Below are 19,214 nucleotides of genomic sequence, written 5' to 3'. Positions count from 1 at the left end.
GGACGTTCCAAAATTTTACTTCAAGCCACAGTAGCCTAAACTCTGGGCCGAAACATTCAATTACCTCAAACTTGGGTAATTAAACCGTCGATCATACCTGCATCATTATCATATATAGTTGTTGTGTATTCAACATTCAGCTGATTATTTTTCGGCAAACAGATCAAACTATGAACCATTTTTTTTATCACATTTAATGCATGGCTAAAAAACACCAAAAATATGTCTACAACACCTGGGATTCCCAGGCCGTCTCCGATCCAAGTACTAACCAGGCCCAACGTTGCTTAACTTGACAGACCCGACGAGATGTCGTGCTTTCAACGTGGCATTGTCACAAATATGTTGAAGCATAAATCACATCCAATCGATAATAGCACACATTTATTGTAGCGATGATGATTTTTACTTCACTTCAAGCAACATTTGCGCCCAAATTTATTATTCAACAATATTTCAATTGCTAAATTTACATTATCACTGGAACAAAACAGATTGCAATAAAGAAAAATTTCGAATCTTCATGCATTCAAAAGTAAAGTAATATAGATTGATGATGATATATTTTATACAAATGATAAAACCTGAGCAAAATCTCATTCTTGCTAAAAGCATTTATTATTGTCCCACAAATATGCAGGACGTTCCAAAATTTTACTTCAAGCCACAGTAGCCTAAACTCTGGGCCGAAACATTCAATTACCTCAAACTTGGGTAATTAAACGTCGATCATACCTGCATCATTATCATATAGTTTGTGTGTATTCAAACATTCAGCTGATTATTTTTCGGCGAACAGATCAAACTGTGATCCATTTTTTATCACTTTCGATAATAGCACACATTTAATTGTAGCGATGATTTTTTACTTCACTTCAAGCAACATTTGCGCCCAAATTTATTATTCAACAATATTTCAATTGCTAAATTTACATTATCACTGGAACAAAACAGATTGCAAAGTAGAGAAAATTTCGATCTTCATGCATTCAAAGTAAGTAATATAGATTGATGATATATTTATTATACAAATGATAAAACCTGAGCAAAATCTCATTCTTGCTAAAAGCATTTTTATTGTCCACAATAATGCAGGACGATTCCAAAATTTTACTTCAAGCCACAGTAGCCTAAACTCTGGGCCGAAACATTCAATTACCTCAAACTTGGGTAATTAAACCGTCGATCATACCTGCATCATTATCAATATAGTTGTTGTGTATTCAACATTCAGCTGATTATTTTCCAGGCAAACAGATCAAACTATGAACCTTTTTCTTTATCACATTTAATGCATGTCTAAAAACACAAAATTATGTCTACAACACCTGGGATTCCCAGGCCGTCTCCGATCCAAGTACTAACCAGGCCCAACGTTGCTTAATTGACAGATCGACGAGATGTCGTGCTTTCAACGTGGTATGGTCGTAGACTAAATGTTAGCAATATGTTAAGATTAAATTCACATCCAATCGATAAATAAGCACACATTATCGTAGCGATGATTTTTACTTCACTTCAAGCACATTTGCGCCGCAAATTTATTATTCAACAATATTTCAATTGCTAAATTTACATATCACATGGAACAAAACATAGATTGCAAGTAGAGAAAAATTTCGATCTTCATGCATTCAAAGTAAGTAATATAGATGATGATATATTTATTTATACAAATGATAAACCTGAGCAAAATCTCATTCTTGCTAAAAGCATTTATTATTGTCCCACAAATATGCAGGACGTTCCAAAATTTTACTTCAAGCCACAGTAGCCTAAACTCTGGGCCGAAACATTCAATTACCTCAAACTTGGGTAATTAAACCGTCGATCATACCTGCATCATTATCATATAGTTGTTGTGTATTCAACATTCAGCTGATTATTTTTCGGCGAACAGATCAAACTGTGATCTCCATTTTTTTATCACTTTCGATAATAGCACACATTTAATTGTAGCGATGATTTTTACTTCACTTCAAGCAACATTTTGCGCCCCAAAATTTATTATTTCAACAATATTTTCATTGCTAAATTTACATTATCACTGGAAACAAACAGATTGCAAGTAGAGAAAAATTTCGATCTTCATGCATTCAAAGTAAGTAATATAGATTGATGATATATTTTATACAAATGATAAAACCTGAGCAAAATCTCATTCTTGCTAAAAGCATTTATTATTGTCCCACAAATATGCAGGACGTTCCAAAATTTTACTTCAAGCCACAGTAGCCTAAACTCTGGGCCGAAACATTCAATTACCTCAAACTTGGGTAATTAAACCGTCGATCATACCTGCATCATTTATCATATAGTTGTTGTGTATTCAACATTCAGCTGATTATTTTTCGGCAAACAGATCAAACTATGAACCATTTTTTATCACATTTAATGGCATGCTAAAAAACACCAAAAATATGTCTACAACACTGGGATCCCAGGCCGTCTCCGATCCAAGTATAACCAGGCCCAACGTTGCTTAACTTGACAGACCCGACGAGATGTCGTGCTTCAACGTGGCATTGTCACAAATATGTTGAAGCATAAATCACATCCAATCGATAATAGCACACATTTATTGTACGATGATTTTACTTCACTTCAAGCAACATTTGCGCCCAAATTTATTATTCAACAATATTTCAATTGCTAAATTTACATTATCACTGAAACAAAACAGATTGCAAGTAGAGAAAAATTTCGATCTACATGCATTCAAAGTAAGTAATATAGATTGATGATATATTTTATACAAATGATAAAACCTGAGCAAAATCTCATTTCTTGCTAAAAGCATTTATTATTGTCCCACAAATATGCAGACGTTTCAAAATTTACTTCAAGCCACAGTAGCTTAACTCCGGGCCGAAACATCAATTACCTCAAACTGGGTATTAAACCGTCGATCATACCTGCATCATTATCATATAGTTGTTGTGTATTCACATTCAGCTGATTATTTTTCGGCGAACAGATCAAACTGTGATCCATTTTTTATCACTTTCGATAATAGCACACATTTAATTGTAGCGATGATTTTTACTTCACTTCAAGCAACATTTGCGCCCAAATTTATTATTCAACAATATTTCAATTGCTAAATTTACATTATCACTGGAACAAAACAGATTGCAAGTAGAGAAAAATTTCGATCTTCATGCATTCAAAGTAAGTAATATAGATTGATGATATATTTTATACAAATGATAAAACCTGAGCAAAATCTCATTCTTGCTAAAAGCATTTATTATTGTCCCACAAATATGCAGGACGTTCCAAAATTTTACTTCAAGCCACAGTAGCCTAAACTCTGGGCCGAAACATTCAATTACCTCAAACTTGGGTAATTAAACCGTCGATCATACCTGCATCATTATCATATAGTTGTTGTGTATTCAACATTCAGCTGATTATTTTCGGCAAACAGATCAAACTATGAACCATTTTTTTTATCACATTTAATGCATGTCTAAAAACACCAAAAATATGTCTACAACACCTGGGATTCCCAGGCCGTCTCCGATCCAAGTACTAACCAGGCCCAACGTTGCTTAACTTGACAGACCCGACGAGATGTCGTGCTTTCAACGTGGCATTGTCACAAATATGTTGAAGCATAAATCACATCCAATCGATAATAGCACACATTTATTGTAGCGATGATTTTTACTTCACTTCAAGCAACATTTGCGCCCAAATTTATTATTCAACAATATTTCAATTGCTAAATTTACATTATCACTGGAACAAAACAGATTGCAATTAGAGAAAAATTTCGATCTTCATGCATTCAAAGTAAGTAATATAGATAGATGATATATTTATTTTATACAAATGATAAAACCTGAGCAAAATCTCATTCTTGCTAAAAGCATTTATTATTGTCCCACAAATATGCAGGACGTTCCAAAATTTTACTTCAAGCCACAGTAGCCTAAACTCTGGGCCGAAACATTCAATTACCTCAAACTTGGGTAATTAAACCGTCGATCATACCTGCATCATTATCATATAGTTGTTGTGTATTCAACATTCAGCTGATTATTTTTCGGCGAACAGATCAAACTGTGATCCATTTTTTATCACTTTCGATAATAGCACACATTTAATTGTAGCGATGATTTTTACTTCACTTCAAGCAACATTTGCGCCCAAATTTATTATTCAACAATATTTCAATTGCTAAATTTACATTATCACTGGAACAAAACAGATTGCAAGTAGAGAAAAATTTCGATCTTCATGCATTCAAAGTAAGTAATATAGATTGATGATATATTTTATACAAATGATAAAACCTGAGCAAAATCTCATTCTTGCTAAAAGCATTTATTATTGTCCCACAAATATGCAGGACGTTCCAAAATTTTACTTCAAGCCACAGTAGCCTAAACTCTGGGCCGAAACATTCAATTACCTCAAACTTGGTAATAGTGATCAATTCAACATCGTGTCGATCAATACCATGCAATCCATTTTTTATCACATATAGTTGTTGTAGACTATTCAAACATTCCAGCCGTCTGATATACTTTTCTTACGGACCGAACAGATCGTGCTTCAACGTGCATTGTCACAAATATTTGAACATAATCACATCCATCGATAATAGCACACATTTATTGTAGCGATGATTTTTACTTCACTTCAAGCAACATTTGCGCCCAAATTTATTATTCAACAATATTTCAATTGCTAAATTTACATTATCACTGGAACAAAACAGATTGCAAGTAGAGAAAAATTTCGATCTTCATGCATTCAAAGTAAGTAATATAGATTGATGATATATTTTATACAAATGATAAAACCTGAGCAAAATCTCATTCTTGCTAAAAGCATTTATTATTGTCCCACAAATATGCAGGACGTTCCAAAATTTTACTTCAAGCCACAGTAGCCTAAACTCTGGGCCGAAACATTCAATTACCTCAAACTTGGGTAATTAAACCGTCGATCATACCTGCATCATTATCATATAGTTGTTGTGTATTCAACATTCAGCTGATTATCTCTGGGCCGAACAGATCAAACTGATGATCCATTTTTTATCACTTTCGATAATAGCACACATTTAATTGTAGCGATGATTTTTACTTCACTTCAAGCAACATTTGCGCCCAAATTTATTATTCAACAATATTTCAATTGCTAAATTTACATTATCACTGGAACAAAACAGATTGCAAGTAGAGAAAAATTTCGATCTTCATGCATTCAAAGTAAGTAATATAGATTGATGATATATTTTATACAAATGATAAAACCTGAGCAAAATCTCATTCTTGCTAAAAGCATTTATTATTGTCCCACAAATATGCAGGACGTTCCAAAATTTTACTTCAAGCCACAGTAGCCTAAACTCTGGGCCGAAACATTCAATTACCTCAAACTTGGGTAATTAAACCGTCGATCATACCTGCATCATTATCATATAGTTGTTGTGTATTCAACATTCAGCTGATTATTTTTCGGCGAACAGATCAAACTGTGATCCATTTTTTATCACTTTCGATAATAGCACACATTTAATTGTAGCGATGATTTTTACTTCACTTCAAGCAACATTTGCGCCCAAATTTATTATTCAACAATATTTCAATTGCTAAATTACATTATCACTGGAACAAAACAGATTGGCAAGTAGAGAAAATTTCGATCTTCATGCATTCAAAGTAAGTAATATAGATTGATGATATATTTTATACAAATGATAAACCCTGAGCAAAATCTCATTCTTGCTAAAAGCATTTATTATTGTCCCACAAATATGCAGGACGTTCCAAAATTTTACTTCAAGCCACAGTAGCCTAAACTCTGGGCCGAAACATTCAATTACCTCAAACTTGGGTAATTAAACCGTCGATCATACCTGCATCATTATCATATAGTTGTTGTGTATTCAACATTCAGCTGATTATTTTTCGGCGAACAGATCAAACTGTGATCCATTTTTTATCACTTTCGATAATAGCACACATTTAATTGTAGCGATGATTTTTACTTCACTTCAAGCAACATTTGCGCCCAAATTTATTATTCAACAATATTTCAATTGCTAAATTTACATTATCACTGGAACAAAACAGATTGCAAGTAGAGAAAAATTTCGATCTTCATGCATTCAAAGTAAGTAATATAGATTGATGATATATTTTATACAAATGATAAAACCTGAGCAAAATCTCATTCTTGCTAAAAGCATTTATTATTGTCCCACAAATATGCAGGACGTTCCAAAATTTTACTTCAAGCCACAGTAGCCTAAACTCTGGGCCGAAACATTCAATTACCTCAAACTTGGGTAATTAAACCGTCGATCATACCTGCATCATTATCATATAGTTGTTGTGTATTCAACATTCATGATTATTTTTCGGCGAACAGATCAAACTGTGATCCATTTTTTATCACTTTCGATAATAGCACACATTTAATTGTAGCGATGATTTTTTACTTCACTTCAAGCAACATTTGCGCCCAAATTTATTATTCAACAATATTTCAATTGCTAAATTTACATTATCACTGGGCAAACAGATTGCAAGTAGAAAAAATTTCGATCTTCATGCATTCAAAGTAAGTAATATAGATTGATGATGATATATTTTATACAAATGATAAAACCTGAGCAAAACTCATTCTTGCTAAAAGCATTATTATGTCCCACAAATATGCAGGACGTTCCAAAATTTTACTTCAAGCCACAGTAGCCTAACTCTGGGCCGAAACATTCAATTAACCTCATACTTGGTAATTAAACCGTCGATCATACCTGCATCATTATCATATAGTTGTTGTGTATTCAACATTCAGCTGATTATTTTTCGGCGAACAGATCAAACTGTGATCCATTTTTTATCACTTTCGATAATAGCACAATTTAATTGTAGCGATGATTTTTACTTCACTTCAAGCAACATTTGCGCCCAAATTTATTATTATTCAACAATATTTCAATTGCTAAATTTACATTATCACTGGAACAAAACAGATTGCAAGTAGAGAAAATTTCGATCTTCATGCATTCAAAGTAAGTAATATAGATTGATGATATATTTTATACAAATGATAAAACCTGAGCAAAATCTCATTCTTGCTAAAAGCATTTATTATTGTCCCACAAAATATGCAGGACGTTCCAAAATTTTACTTCAAGCCACAGTAGCCTAAACTCTGGGCCGAACATTCAATTACCTCAAACTTGGGTAATTAAACCGTCGATCATACCTGCATCATTATCATATAGTTGTTGTGTATTACAACATTCAGCTGATTATTTTTTGGCGAACAGATCAACTGTGATCCATTTTTTATCACTTTCGATAATAGCACACATTTAATTGTAGCGATGATTTTTACTTCACTTCAAGCAACATTTGCGCCCAAATTTATTATTCAACAATATTTCAATTGCTAAATTTACATTATCACTGGAACAAAACAGATTGCAAGTAGAGAAAAATTTCGATCTTCATGCATTCAAAGTAAGTAATATAGATTGATGATATATTTTATACAAATGATAAAACCTGAGCAAAATCTCATTCTTGCTAAAAGCATTTATTATTGTCCCACAAATATGCAGGACGTTCCAAAATTTTACTTCAAGCCACAGTAGCCTAAACTCTGGGCCGAAACATTCAATTACCTCAAACTTGGGTAATTAAACCGTCGATCATACCTGCATCATTATCATATAGTTGTTGTGTATTCAACATTCAGCTGATTATTTTTCGGCAACAGATCAAACTATGAACCATTTTTTTTATCACATTTAATGCATGTCTAAAAAACACCAAAATTATGTCTACAACACCTGGGATTCCCAGGCCGTCTCCGATCCAAGTATAACCAGGCCCAACGTTGCTTAACTTGACAGATCGGACGAGATGTCGTGCTTTCAACGTGGTATGTGTATTATTTCAAATATGTTGAAGCATAAATCACATCCAATCGATAATAGCACACATTTATTGTAGCGATGATTTTTACTTCACTTCACTTCAAGCAACATTTGCGCCCAAATTTATTATTCAACAATATTTCAATTGCTAATTTACATTATCACTGGAACAAAACAGATTGCAAGTAGAGAAAATTTCGATCTTCATGCATTCAAAGTAAGTAATATAGATATGATGAATATATTATTTTTATACAAATGATAAAACCTGAGCAAAATCTCATTCTTGCTAAAAGCATTTATTATTGTCCCACAAATATGCAGGACGTTCCAAAATTTTACTTCAAGCCACAGTAGCCTAAACTCTGGGCCGAAACATTCAATTACCTCAAACTTGGGTAATTAAACCGTCGATCATACCTGCATCATTATCATATAGTTGTTGTGTATTCAACATTCAGCTGATTATTTTTCGGCAAACCAAGCAGATCAAACTATGAACCATTTTTTTTATCACATTTAATGCATGTCTAAAAACACCAAATATGTCTACAACACCTGGGATTCCAGGCCGTCTCCGATCCAAGTACTAACCAGGCCCAACGTTGCTTAACTTGACAGATCGACGAGATGTCGTGCTTTCAACGTGTGGCGTGATTTGTTACAAATATGTTGAAGCATAAATCACATCCAATCGATAATAGCACACATTTATTGTAGCGATGATTTTTACTTCACTTCAAGCAACATTTGCGCCCAAATTTATTATTCAACAATATTTCAATTGCTAAATTTACATTATCACTGGAACAAAACAGATTGCAAGTAGAGAAAATTTCGATCTTCATGCATTCAAAGTAAGTAATATAGATTGATGATATATTTATTATACAAATGATAAAACCTGAGCAAAATCTCATCCTTGCTAAAGCATTTATTATTGTCCCACAAATATGCAGGACGTTCCAAAATTTTACTTCAAGCCACAGTAGCCTAAACTCTGGGCCGAAACATTCAATTACCTCAAACTTGGGTAATTAAACCGTCGATCATACCTGCATCATTATCATATAGTTGTTGTGTATTCAACATTTCAGCTGATTATTTTTCGGCAAACAGATCAAACTATGAACCATTTTTTTATCACATTTAATGCATGTCTAAAAAACACCAAAATATGTCTACAACACTGGGATTCCCAGGCCGTCTCCGATCCAAGTACTAACCAGGCCCAACGTTGCTTAACTTGACAGACCCGACGAGATGTCGTGCTTTCAACGTGGGCATTGTCACAATATGTTGAAGGCATAAATCACATCCAATCGATAATAGCACACATTTATTGTAGCGATGATTTTTACTTCACTTCAAGCAACATTTGCGCCCAAATTTATTATTCAACAATATTTCAATTGCTAAATTTACATTATCACTGGAACAAAACAGATTGCAAGTAGAGAAAAATTTCGATCTTCATGCATTCAAAGTAAGTAATATAGATATGATGATATATTATATTTTATACAAATGATAAAACCTGAGCAAAATCTCATTCTTGCTAAAGCATTTATTATTGTCCCACAAATATGCAGGACGTTCCAAATTTTACTTCAAGCCACGTAGCCTAAACTCTGGGCCGAAACATTCAATTACCTCAAATTGGGTAATTAAACCGTCGATCATACCTGCATCATTATCATATAGTTGTTGTGTATTCAACATTCAGCTGATTATTTTTCGGGCGAACAGATCAACTGTGATCCATTTTTTATCACTTTCGATAATAGCACACATTTAATTGTAGCGATGATTTTTACTTCACTTCAAGCAACATTTGCGCCCAAATTTATTATTCACAATATTTCAATTGCTAAATTTACATTATCACTGGAACAAAACAGATTGCAAGTAGAGAAAAATTTCGATCTTCATGCATTCAAAGTAAGTAATATAGATTGATGATATATTTTATACAAATGATAAAACCTGAGCAAAATCTCATTCTTGCTAAAAGCATTTATTATTGTCCCACAAATATGCAGGACGTTCCAAAATTTTACTTCAAGCCACAGTAGCCTAAACTCTGGGCCGAAACATTCAATTACCTCAAACTTGGTAATTAAACCGTCGATCATACCTGCATCATTATCATATAGTTGTTGTGTATTCAACATTCAGCTGATTATTTTTCGGCGAACAGATCAAACTGTGATCCATTTTTTATCACTTTCGATAATAGCACACATTTAATTGTAGCGATGATTTTTACTTCACTTCAAGCAACATTTGCGCCCAAATTTATTATTCAACAATATTTCAATTGCTAAATTTACATTATCACTGGAACAAAACAGATTGCAAGTAGAGAAAAATTTCGATCTTCATGCATTCAAAGTAAGTAATATAGATTGATGATATATTTTATACAAATGATAAAACCTGAGCAAAATCTCATTCTTGCTAAAAGCATTTATTATTGTCCCACAAATATGCAGGACGTTCCAAAATTTTACTTCAAGCCACAGTAGCCTAAACTCTGGGCCGAAACATTCAATTACCTCAAACTTGGGTAATTAAACCGTCGATCATACCTGCATCATTATCATATAGTTGTTGTGTATTCAACATTCAGCTGATTATTTTTTCGGCGAAACAGATCAAACTGTGATCATTTTTTTATCACTTTTCGATAAAATCACAAATATTAATTGTAGCGATGATTTTTACTTCACTTCAGTCATGCGAACATTTGTTCTTGCACCAAATTTCGTAAATCACATTCATTAATACAATATTGTACAATTATCCTTCAACATTGTCAATATTATTCAACAATATTTCAATTGCTAAATACATTATCACTGAACAAAACAGATGCAAGTAGAGAAAAATTTCGATCTTCATGCATTCAAAGTAAGTAATATAGATTGATGATATATTTTATACAAATGATAAAACCTGAGCAAAATCTCATTCTTGCTAAAAGCATTTATTATTGTCCCACAAATATGCAGGACGTTCCAAAATTTTTACTTAAAGCCACAGTAGCCTAAACTCTGGGCCGAAACATTCAATTACCTCAAACTTGGGTAATTAAACCGTCGATCATACCTGCATCATTATCATATAGTTGTTGTGTATTCAACATTCAGCTGATTATTTTTCGGCGAACAGATCAAAACTGTGATCCATTTTTTATCACTTTCGATAATAGCACACATTTAATTGTAGCGATGATTTTTACTTCACTTCAAGCAACATTTGCGCCCAAATTTATTATTCAACAATATTTCAATTCGCTAAATTTACATTATCACTGGAACAAAACAGATTGCAAGTAGAGAAAAATTTCGATCTTCATGCATTCAAAGTAAGTAATATAGATTGATGATATATTTTTATACAAATGATAAAACCTGAGCAAAATCTCATTCTTGCTAAAAGCATTTATTATTGTCCCACAAATATGCAGGACGTTCCAAAATTTTACTTCAAGCCACAGTAGCCTAAACTCTGGGCCGAAACATTCAATTACCTCAAACTTGGGTAATTAAACCGTCGATCATACCTGCATCATTATCATATAGTTGTTGTGTATTCAACATTCAGCTGATTATTTTTCGGCGAACAGATCAAACTGTGATCCATTTTTATCACTTTCGATAATAGCACACATTTAATTGTAGCCGATGATTTTTACTTCACTTCAAGCAAACTTTGCGCCAATTATTATTCAACAATATTCAATTGCTAAATTTACATTATCACTGGAACAAACAGATTGCAAGTAGAGAAAATTTCGATTTTCATGCATTCAAAGTAAGTAATATAGATTGATGTATTTTTTTTATACAAATGATAAAACCTGAGCAAATCTCATTCTTGCTAAAAGCATTTATTATTGTCCCACAAATATGCAGGACGTTCCAAAATTTTACTTCAAGCCACAGTAGCCTAAATCTGGGCCGAAACATTCAAATTACTCAAACTTGGGTAATTAAACCGTCGATATACCTGCATCATTATCATATAGTTGTTGTGTGTATTCAACATTCAGCTGATTATTTTTCGGCGAACAGATCAAACTGTGATCACTTTTTATCACTTTTCGATAATAGCACACATTTAATTGTTAGTCGATGATTTTTACTTCACTTCAAGCAACATTTGCGCCCAAATTTATTATTCAACAATATTTCAATTCTGCTAAATTTACATTATCACTGGAACAAAACAGATTGCAAGTAGAGAAAAATTTCGATCTTCATGCATTCAAAGTAAGTAATATAGATTGATGATATATTTTATACAAATGATAAAACCTGAGCAAAATCTCATTCTTGCTAAAAGCATTTATTATTGTCCCACAAATATGCAGGACGTTCCAAAATTTTACTTCAAGCCACAGTAGCCTAAACTCTGGGCCGAAACATTCAATTACCTCAAACTTGGGTAATTAAACCGTCGATCATACCTGCATCATTATCATATAGTTGTTGTGTATTCAACATTCAGCTGATTATTTTTCGGCGAACAGATCAAACTGTGATCCATTTTTTATCACTTTCGATAATAGCACACATTTAATTGTAGCGATGATTTTTACTTCACTTCAAGCAACATTTGCGCCCAAATTTATTATTCAACAATATTTCAATTGCTAATTTACATTATCACTGGAACAAAACAGATTGCAAGTAGAGAAAAATTTCGATCTTCATGCATTCAAAGTATGTATATAGATTGATGATATTTATTTATACAAATGATAAACCTGAGCAAATCTATCTTTGCTAAAAGCATTTATTATTGTCCACAAATATGCAGGACGTTCCAAATTTTACTTCAAGCCACAGTAGCCTAAATTTGGGCCGAAACATTCAATTACCTCAAACTTGGGTAATTAAACCGTCGATCTATACCTGCATCATTATCATATAGTTGTTGTGTATTCAACATTCAGCTGATTATTTTTCGGCGAAAGATCAAACTGTGATCCATTTTTTATCACTTTCGATAATAGCACACATTTAATTGTAGCGATGATTTTTACTTCACTTCAAGCAACATTTGCGCCCAAATTTATTATTCAACAATATTTCAATTGCTAAATTTACATTATCACTGGAACAAAACAGATTGCAAGTAGAGAAAAATTTCGATCTTCATGCATTCAAAGTAAGTAATATAGATTGATGATATATTTTATACAAATGATAAAACCTGAGCAAAATCTCATTCTTGCTAAAAGCATTTATTATTGTCCCACAAATATGCAGGACGTTCCAAAATTTTACTTCAAGCCACAGTAGCCTAAACTCTGGGCCGAAACATTCAATTACCTCAAACTTGGGTAATTAAACCGTCGATCATACCTGCATCATTATCATATAGTTGTTGTGTATTCAACATTCAGCTGATTATTTTTCGGCGAACAGATCAAACTGTGATCCATTTTTTATCACTTTCGATAATAGCACACATTTAATTGTAGCGATGATTTTTACTTCACTTCAAGAACATTTGCGCCCAAATTTATTATTCAACAATATTCAATTGGCTAAATTTACATTATCACTGGAACAAAACAGATTGCAAGTAGAGAAAAATTTCGATCTTCATGCATTCAAAGTAAGTAATATATAGATTGATGATATATTTTATACAAATGATAAAACCTGAGCAAAATCTCATTCTTGCTAAAAGCATTTATTATTGTCCCACAAAATATGCAGGACGTTCCAAAATTTTACTTCAAGCCACAGTAGCCTAAACTCTGGGCCGAAACATTCAATTACCTCAAACTTGGGTAATTTAAACCGTCGATCATACCTGCATCATTATCATATAGTTGTTGTGTATTCAACATTCAGCTGATTATTTTTCGGCAAACAGATCAAACTATGAACCATTTTTTTATCACATTTAATGCATGTCTAAAAAACACCAAAATTATGTCTACAACACCTGGGATTCCCAGGCCGTCTCCGATCCAAGTACTAACCAGGCCCAACGTTGCTTAACTTGACAGACCCGACGAGATGTCGTGCTTTCAACGTGGCATTGTCACAAATATGTTGAAGCATAAATCACATCCAATCGATAATAGCACACATTTATTGTAGCGATGATTTTTACTTCACTTCAAGCAACATTTGCGCCCAAATTTATTATTCAACAATATTTCAATTGCTAAATTTACATTATCACTGGAACAAAACAGATTGCAAGTAGAGAAAAATTTCGATCTTCATGCATTCAAAGTAAGTAATATAGATTGATGATATATTTATTTTATACAAATGATAAAACCTGAGCAAAATCTCATTCTTGCTAAAAGCATTTATTATTGTCCCACAAATATGCAGGACGTTCCAAAATTTTACTTCAAGCCACAGTAGCCTAAACTCTGGGCCGAAACATTCAATTACCTCAAACTTGGGTAATTAAACCGTCGATCATACCTGCATCATTATCATATAGTTGTTGTGTATTCAACATTCAGCTGATTATTTTTCGGCAAACAGATCAAACTATGAACCATTTTTTTTATCACATTTAATGCATGTCTAAAAAACACCAAAATTATGTCTACAACACCTGGGATTCCCAGGCCGTCTCCGATCCAAGTACTAACCAGGCCCAACGTTGCTTAACTTGACAGATCGGACGAGATGTCGTGCTTTCAACGTGGTATGGTCGTAGACTATTGTTACAAATATGTTGAAGCATAAATCACATCCAATCGATAATAGCACACATTTATTGTAGCGATGATTTTTACTTCACTTCAAGCAACATTTGCGCCCAAATTTATTATTCAACAATATTTCAATTGCTAAATTTACATTATCACTGGAACAAAACAGATTGCAAGTAGAGAAAAATTTCGATCTTCATGCATTCAAAGTAAGTAATATAGATTGATGATATATTTTATACAAATGATAAAACCTGAGCAAAATCTCATTCTTGCTAAAAGCATTTATTATTTGTCCCACAAATATGCAGGACGTTCCAAAATTTTACTTCAAGCCACAGTAGCCTAAACTCTGGGCCGAAACATTCAATTACCTCAAACTTGGGTAATTAAACCGTCGATCATACCTGCATCATTATCATATAGTTGTTGTGTATTCAACATTCAGCTGATTATTTTTCGGCAAACAGATCAAACTATGAACCATTTTTTTTATCACATTTAATGCATGTCTAAAAAACACCAAAATTATGTCTACAACACCTGGGATTCCCAGGCCGTCTCCGATCCAAGTACTAACCAGGCCCAACGTTGCTTAACTTGACAGACCCGACGAGATGTCGTGCTTTCAACGTGGCATATATGTCACAAATATGTTGAAGCATAAATCACATCCAATCGATAATAGCACACATTTATTGTAGCGATGATTTTTACTTCACTTCAAGCAACATTTGCGCCCAAATTTATTATTCAACAATATTTCAATTGCTAAATTTACATTATCACTGGAACAAAACAGATTGCAAGTAGAGAAAAATTTCGATCTTCATGCATTCAAAGTAAGTAATATAGATTGATGATATATTTATTTTATACAAATGATAAAACCTGAGCAAAATCTCATTCTTGCTAAAAGCATTTATTATTGTCCCACAAATATGCAGGACGTTCCAAAATTTTACTTCAAGCCACAGTAGCCTAAACTCTGGGCCGAAACATTCAATTACCTCAAACTTGGGTAATTAAACCGTCGATCATACCTGCATCATCATTATCATATAGTTGTTGTGTATTCAACATTCAGCTGATTATTTTTCGGCAAACAGATCAAACTATGAACCATTTTTTTTATCACATTTAATGCATGTCTAAAAAACACCAAAAATTATGTCTACAACACCTGGATTCCCAGGCCGTCTCCGATCCAAGTACTAACCAGGCCCAACGTTGCTTAACTTGACAGATCGACGAGATGTCGTGCTTTCAACGTGTATGGTCGTAGACTATTGTTACAAATATGTTGAAGCATAAATCACATCCAATCCGATAATAGCACACATTTATTGTAGCGATGATTTTTACTTCACTTCAAGCAACATTTGCGCCCAAATTTATTATTCAACAATATTTCAATTTGCTAAATTTACATTATCACTGGAACAAAACAGATTGCAAGTAGAGAAAAATTTCGATCTTCATGCATTCAAAGTAAGTAATATAGATTGATGATATATTTTATACAAATGATAAAACCTGAGCAAAATCTCATTCTTGCTAAAAGCATTTATTATTGTCCCACAAATATATGCAGGACGTTCCAAAATTTTACTTCACAGCCACAGTAGCCTAAACTCTGGGCCGAAACATTCAATTACCTCAACTTGGGGTAATTAAACCGTCGATTATACTGCATCATTATCATATAGTTGTTGTGTATTCAACATTCAGCCTGATTATTTTTCGGCGAACAGATCAAACTGTGATCCATTTTTTATCACTTTCGATAATAGCACACATTTAATTGTAGCGATGATGATTTTTACTTCACTTCAAGCAACATTTGCGCCCAAATTTATTATTCAACAATATTTCAATGCTAAATTTACATTATCACTGGGAACAAAACAGATTGCAAGTAGAGAAAAATTTCGATCTTCATGCATTCAAGTAAGTAATATAGATTGATGATATATTTTATACAAATGATAAAAACCTGAGCAAAATCTCATTCTTGCTAAAAGCATTTATTATTGTCCCACAAATATGCAGGACGTTCCAAAATTTTACTTCAAGCCACAGTAGCCTAAACTCTGGGCCGAAACATTCAATTACCTCAAACTTGGGTAATTAAACCGTCGATCATACCTGCATCATTATCATATAGTTGTTGTGTATTCAACATTCAGCTGATTATTTTTCGGCGAACAGATCAAACTGTGATCCATTTTTATCACTTTCGATAATAGCACACATTTAATTGTAGCGATGATTTTTACTTCACTTCAAGCAACATTTGCGCCAAATTTATTATTCAACAATATTTCAATTGCTAAATTTACATTATCACTGGAACAAAACAGATTGCAAGTAGAGAAAAATTTCGATCTTCATGCATTCAAAGTAAGTAATATAGATTGATGATATATTTTATACAAATGATAAAACCTGAGCAAAATCTCATTCTTGCTAAAAGCATTTATTATTGTCCCAAAAATATGCAGGACGTTCAAATTTTACTTCAAGCCACAGTAGCCTAAACTCTGGGCCGAAACATTCAATTACCTCAAACTTGGGTAATTAAACCGTCGATCATACCTGCATCATTATCATATAGTTGTTGTGTATTCACATTCAGCTGATTATTTTTCGGCGAACAGATCAAACTGTGATCCATTTTTTATCACTTTCCATATAGCACACATTTAATTGTAGCGATGATTTTTACTTCACTTCGAGCAAACATTTGCGCCCAATTTAATTATTCAACAATATTTCAATTGCTAAATTTACATTATCACTGGAACAAAACAGATTGCAAGTAGAGAAAAATTTCGATCTTCATGCATTCAAAGTAAGTAATATAGATTGATGATATATTTTTATACAAATGATAAAACTGAGCAAAATCTCATTCTGCTAAAAAGCATTTATTATTGTCCCACAAATATGCAGGACGTTCCAAAATTTTACTTCAAGCCACAGTAGCCTAAACTCTGGGCCGAAACATTCAATTACCTCAAACTTGGGTAATTAAACCGTCGATCATACCTGCATCATTATCATATAGTTGTTGTGTATTCAACATTCAGCTGATTATTTTCGGCAAACAGATCAAACTATGAACATTTTTTTTATCACATTTAATGCATGTCTAAAAAACACAAAAATTATGTCTACAACACCTGGGATTCCCAGGCCGTCTCCGATCCAAGTACTAACAAGGCCCAACGTGGCTTAACTTGACAGACCCGACGAGATGTCGTGCTTTCAACGTGGCATTGTCACAAATATGTTGAAAGCATAAATCACATCCAATTCGATAATAGCACACATTTATTGTAGCGATGATTTTTACTTCACTTCAAGCAACATTTGCGCCCAAATTATTATTCAACAATATTTCAATTGCTAAATTTACATTATCACTGGAACAAAACAGATTGCAAGTAGAGAAAAATTTCGATCTTCATGCATTCAAAGTAAGTAATATAGATTGATGATATATTTTATACAAATGATAAAACCTGAGCAAAATCTCATTCTTGCTAAAAGCATTTATTATTGTCCCACAAATATGCAGGACGTTCAAAAATTTTACTTAAAGCCACAGTAGCCTAAACTCTGGGCCGAAACATTCAATTACCTCAAACTTGGGTAATTAAACCGTCGATCATACCTGCATCATTATCATATAGTTGTTGTGTATTCAACATTCAGCTGATTATTTTTCGGCGAACAGATCAAACTGTGATCCATTTTTTATCACTTTCGATAATAGCACACATTTAATTGTAGCGATGATTTTTACTTCACTTCAAGCAACATTTGCGCCCAAATTTATTATTCAACAATATTTCAATTGCTAAATTTACATTATCACTGGAAAAAACAGATTGCAAGTAGAGAAAAATTTCGATCTTCATGCATTCAAAGTAAGTAATATAGATTGATGATATATTTTATACAAATGATAAAACCTGAGCAAAATCTCATCCTTGCTAACGCATTTATTATTGTCCGACAAATATGCAGGACGTTCCAAAATTTTACTTCAAGCCACAGTAGCCTAAACTCTGGGCCGAAACATTCAATTAACTCAAACTTGGTAATTAAACCGTCGATCATACCTGCATCATTATCATATAGTTGTTGTGTATTCAACATTCAGCTGATTATTTTTCGCGAACAGATCAAACTGTGATCCATTTTTTATCACTTTCGATAATAGCACACATTTAATTTGTAGCGATGATTTTTACTTCACTTCAAGCAACATTTGCGCCCAAATTTATTATTCAACAATATTTCAATTGCTAAATTTACATTATCACTGGAACAAAACAGATGCAAAGTAGAGAAAATTTCGATCTTCATGCATTCAAGTAAGTAATATAGATTGATGATATATATTTTATAAATGATAAAACCTGAGCAAAATCTCATTCTTGCTAAAAGCATTTATTATTGTCCCACAAATATGCAGGACGTTCCAAAATTTTACTTCAAGCCACAGTAGCCTAAACTCTGGGCCGAAACATTCAATTACCTCAAAATTGGGTAATTAAACCGTCGATCATACCTGCATCATTATCATAATAGTTG

The 19,214-nt window shown here is 32.9% G+C and overlaps 6 non-coding genes across 6 annotated transcripts; 1 reads left to right on the top strand and 5 right to left on the bottom strand.

The window, feature by feature from the left end:
- The first annotated feature begins 2,805 nt into the window (after positions 1-2,805).
- On the top strand, positions 2,806-2,904 carry Bm15852. Its single transcript, XR_006228033.1, has one exon. It is a non-coding gene; the product is annotated as a small nuclear RNA Bm15852 (small nuclear RNA).
- Positions 2,905-3,252: 348 nt separating this feature from the next.
- Positions 3,253-3,357, bottom strand: Bm16165. The gene has a single exon (XR_006228046.1). It is a non-coding gene; the product is annotated as a small nuclear RNA Bm16165 (small nuclear RNA).
- Positions 3,358-5,306: 1,949 nt separating this feature from the next.
- On the bottom strand, positions 5,307-5,411 carry Bm16169. Its single transcript, XR_006228049.1, has one exon. It is a non-coding gene; the product is annotated as a small nuclear RNA Bm16169 (small nuclear RNA).
- An 802-nt stretch (positions 5,412-6,213) lies between these two features.
- On the bottom strand, positions 6,214-6,318 carry Bm16166. Its single transcript, XR_006228047.1, has one exon. It is a non-coding gene; the product is annotated as a small nuclear RNA Bm16166 (small nuclear RNA).
- Positions 6,319-17,782: 11,464 nt separating this feature from the next.
- On the bottom strand, positions 17,783-17,901 carry Bm16172. The gene has a single exon (XR_006228050.1). It is a non-coding gene; the product is annotated as a 5S ribosomal RNA (ribosomal RNA).
- Positions 17,902-18,172: 271 nt separating this feature from the next.
- Positions 18,173-18,277, bottom strand: Bm16167. The gene has a single exon (XR_006228048.1). It is a non-coding gene; the product is annotated as a small nuclear RNA Bm16167 (small nuclear RNA).
- Between the last annotated feature and the right edge of the window lie 937 nt (positions 18,278-19,214).

This window comes from Brugia malayi, assembly GCF_000002995.4.
Source record: "Brugia malayi strain FR3 genome assembly, contig: Bm_143, whole genome shotgun sequence".
NCBI classification, from domain to species: Eukaryota; Metazoa; Nematoda; class Chromadorea; order Rhabditida; family Onchocercidae; genus Brugia; species Brugia malayi.
The sequence above is the reverse complement of the archived record's forward strand: the minus strand, read 5'-3'. Positions and strand labels throughout refer to the sequence as shown.